At 41.4% G+C, this 4,613-nt stretch overlaps 1 long non-coding RNA gene across 1 annotated transcript; it reads right to left on the reverse strand.

Annotated features, from left to right (window-relative positions):
* Window positions 1–2,318: 2,318 nt before the first annotated feature.
* LOC310733847 lies at window positions 2,319–4,228 on the reverse strand. The gene is made up of 3 exons (XR_014535897.1): window positions 3,908–4,228; window positions 2,981–3,759; window positions 2,319–2,516 (listed from the first exon to the last, which is right to left on the reverse strand). It is a non-coding gene; the product is annotated as an uncharacterized lncRNA (long non-coding RNA).
* Window positions 4,229–4,613: the final 385 nt, after the last annotated feature.

Consider the following 4,613-nt stretch of genomic DNA (forward strand, 5'->3'; position numbering starts at 1 on the left):
GAACCTTTGCTATGTCTCCACACGGACAGTTAAGGAGGTGATACCGGAGAAACTGCACCTCTTCAAGTCAAGTCAAGAAGCTTTTATTATAATCATACCGATTTATGGTATGGTTTTAGAGGATTTTGTTATAAATCATACCGATTACATAATCAGAGAATATTTTATTCGATGTGAACGTGGTTGTAAAAAGACATTTCGAGTCATTTATTATGTCTGTGAGGTAAATAATCACAGATTCAGGTTGTTTTATTTATGTTTGTGAAGGGAGATAACATGGCAGAGAGAGCACACTGTTTACTTTATTTTTCAAAAGCACATCGTTTTGTTATTATAAGTGTATACAAATAAAATTATTATATATATATATATATATATATATATATATATATATATATATATATATATATATATATATATATATATATATATATACATTTTACAGATTCAAATGATGTATTGTTCTTATTTGTACGATCAAAAAAGGCAATAATTTAAGTTCGTTTCGACATTATGAGGAAAAAAAAAAAAAAAAAAAAAAAACGCCACCCAGAGGGTTAATTGTGTGAATCATGGCGGATTTTGGCGTTTGATTTGAGACACATAAATAAATGTTTTCTGATTACAAATATTTTCCGGTGCATTTTATTTATTAGCTAAATAAAGAAAGGACGTCGTGAATACATTTATGTTGTGCTGAAGGTTTTAATTTCGCCTCTTTTATATTTATATATATATATATATATATATATATATATATATATATATATATATATATATATATATATATATATATATATATATATATAAGATAAAAACAGAAATGCGCGCTGAATTGATAGAGCATTAATAAATTTTAGTGCCGTTAAAAAGAATTTGCGTTTGAATTTGGACAGCCCTAATATATATATATATATATATATATATATATATATATATATATATATATATATATATATATATATATATATATATACATACACATACACAGTGAGGAAAATAAGTATTTGAACATCCTGCTATTTTGCAAGTTCTTCCACTTAGAAATCATGGAGGGGTCTGAAATTGTCATCGTAGGTGCATGTCCACTGTGAGAGACCTAATCTAAAAAAAAAAATCCAGAAATTACAATGTATGATTTTTTTAAACTATTTATTTGTATGATACAGCTGCAAATAAATATTTGAACACCTGAGAAAGTCACTGTTAATATTTGGTACAGTAGCCTTTGGTTGCAACTACAGAGGTCAAACGTTTCCTGTAGTTTGTCACCAGGTTTCCACACACTGCAGGAGGGATTTTGGCCCACTCCTCCACACAGATCTTCTCTAGATCAGTCAGGTTTCTGGCCTGTCACTGAGAAACACGGAGTTTGAGCTCCCTCCAAAGATTCTCTATTGGGTTTAGGTCTGGAGACTGGCTAGGCCATGCCAGAACCTTGATATGCTTCTTACAGAGCCACTCCATGGTTATCCTGGCTGTGTGCTTCGGGTCATTGTCATGTTGGAAGACCCAGCCTCGACCCATCTTCAATGCTCTAACTGAGGGAAGGAGGTTGTTCCCCAAAATCCCGCAATACATGGCCCCGGTCATCCTCTCCTTAATACAGTGCAGTCGCCCTGTCCCATGTGCAGAAAAACACCCCCAAAGCATGATGCTCCTTACTTGTTTTGCTCGACCTTAGTGCAGCTTTTGACACCATTGATCACACTATACTACTTGCTAGACTTGAGAACGTTGTTGGAATAAAGGGAACAGCTCTCTCTTGGCTCAGGTCTTATTTGACTGATCGCTATCAGTTTGTTGATGTTAATGGTGAGTTCTCCACACTCTCTGAGGTAAAGTTTGGTGTTCCTCAAGGATCTGTCTTAGGCCCTCTGCTTTTCTCTTTATATATATGCTGCCTCTTGGAGAAATTATTCATAAACATGGTATTAGATTCCATTGCTATGCTGATGATACACAGCTGTATATTTCAGCAAAGCCAGATGAGAGAGATCAGCTTAACAATGTTGAAAAATGTGTAAAGGACATTAGACAGTGGATGCTCGATAACTTTCTTCTGCTAAACTCAGATAAGAAGGAAGTACTTTTACTAGGACCACATGCAGCTAGAAGCAAATGTCACAGGCCGGGGTGGCCTTCCCTCCCCTTCACAACGTACCACCTCGAGGAGTTACCCAGAGACACCAACAGACCAGACAAGGTAATTAACATCAAAAACTTGTATTTTATTTAGTTAAAATAAGTCCAATCTCAAACTAAAATCCACCGACTGACCCTCCTCTCTCTTCTACCGGGATCCCTCTCCAGACGGACAGAAGCAAACGATGGAGCAGACACTGGTAAGGGTTCAGACAACAGTTCCTCTTCGGCCGGAAGTAAGTAATGGAACAAGCACCGATAAGGATTCGCACAGCAACTCCTCTTCGGCCAAAGATGAGTAATGGAGCAGACACAGGTAAGGATCCGCCCAGCGGCTCCTCTTCAACCGGAGATAGGGGTTGCGGCAGGCACTGGTAGGAAATTGACAACAAGGGAAGGGGTTACTCTTCTCACAGGACAGCATCAATCATTTGAGTGTCACCTCTTTTTGGGATAGGGGGGAAGGATCGGGCAGGGGGTCATCTGACGCAATACAATAGTCCGTCGTAGATGGCCACCGGGGAGCTCTCTCGTTCCCTCCACGGGACGCACCCGCTAGCTGGGGGCCACTCCCCTTCCACAAGCCGACGGCCGTTGAAATACAGCGACGGACAGTAACTTCCTCACAGAACAGTGATGGCCGCCTCCACTGGCAGAGGACAATTTCTCTACGTTCACAGGACAACCGTGGTGACTACAGGATTTGACAATCAACAACTAGATCTTACCACAGAGCAGTAGTGGCAGCATCCAATGGCAGAGGACAGTTTCTCTATGTTCACAGAACAACCGTGGTAAATACAGGATTTGACAATCAACAACTAGATTTTCTTACCACAGGGCAGTGATGGCAGCATGCAATAGCAGAGGGCAATTTCTCTATGTTCACAGAACCACAGTGGTGAGTACAGGTTTCAACGGTCAACAACTGGGTCTTCTTTCCACAGGGCAGTAGTAGCAACATTCAATGGCGAAGGACAGTTTCTCTAGGTTCACAGAACAACAGTGGTGAGTACAGGATTTGACAATCAATAACTAGATCTTCTTACCACATAGCAGTGATGGCAGCATTCAATGGCGAAGGACAGTTTGTCTAGGTTCACAGAACAACAGTGGTGAGTACAGGATTCGACAATCAATAACTAGATCTTCTTACCACAGAGCAGGGATGGCAGCATTCAATGGCGAAGGACAGTTTCTCTAGGTTCACAGAACAACAGTGGTGAGTACAAGATTCGACAGTCAACAACTGGGTCTTCTTACCACAGAACAGCGATGCATAGATCTCTCATAAATCCTCTTCAACTCAGACAGAATAGAGCTGCATTCCTGTACAGCATATGCTCAGCACACAGCAGTTAATTAATTTCAGTTTGACCTTCAGAGCCCACAAGTAGCCAACTGGGGAACGGGCTGACACAAAATTACAGTTTCCACACCAGTGCACAATTCCGTCACTTCAAATGATCACACGTGTTCACTTCACATTAGGCACTGCAACTCACATCAACTCGCAGTGAATAGGGTCTCTTCTCGTGGTCCCGGCCGACTCTCTCCGCTCAACTGACAAACTGTACATCCAAGCTGTGTAGGTGGTCGACTATGGGAACACAACTGACATTGAAAGGCTTCAAAACAGAACTCACTGAACCGGCGGCTTCACCACATCATAGCGGGTAGCGGGCACTACAAGCATTAACTTCCTAATAGGACTGGCAGATAACACTTATCTGTTCGATGAGATAACGCAGTTCAATCATACCACTGCTCTCCAGCTCTTCCTTCTCTGCATACAGTCTTTCCCGTCCTTTAACGATCTGCCCTCTCGTGTACTGCTCGACGGGATCAAAAGATCAAAAACCAAAGATTTCCTCCAGTCTGCATCAACCCCCAAGATTTCGCTCCAAAGTTTTCCTTTTTGCTGCACCTCAACCGGATCCTTTTATAATCCTCCTCACAAATCCATATCCCTCGTGGCCCAATCTCTGCTCATTGCCCAGCTGCCACTCATTCCCTCATTAGCAAGCTCCGTCAGCCTGTTTACACGGAAAAACCCGGAACCGTTCTGGTGTTACATTAAACTCGCTCCCACCGGAGTTATGGAACAGCCTTCCTATCAGTGTTCAGGACTTCGAGGTTGAAAACATATTTATTCAGTCAAGCCTTTAATCAGTAGATTTTTTTTAGGGAAAGGCTCAGATCTGGAGGGAACATTGATATAGAGTGTTTGGTGAACTGGGATATTTGTACGCTGTCGTCCCCTCACATTCACCCGTTCACTCAGGTTTGTTGATGGTGGTGTGGTGGGTCGTCTCTTATCCCAGAGATCCCTCATGTCTGTGTTGCCTTCTGGTTCTCCCTTTTAGTTATGCTGCCATAGCGAGTCTTGCCGGAGTCCAAACTGCACAGTGACTTTAACTCTCATGCAACAATAGGTACACTTAATAATCCATATCCTTCTCTTCCTG

Source organism: Silurus aristotelis (assembly GCF_946808225.1).
Source record: "Silurus aristotelis genome assembly, chromosome: 11".
Lineage (NCBI taxonomy): Eukaryota > Metazoa > Chordata > Actinopteri > Siluriformes > Siluridae > Silurus > Silurus aristotelis.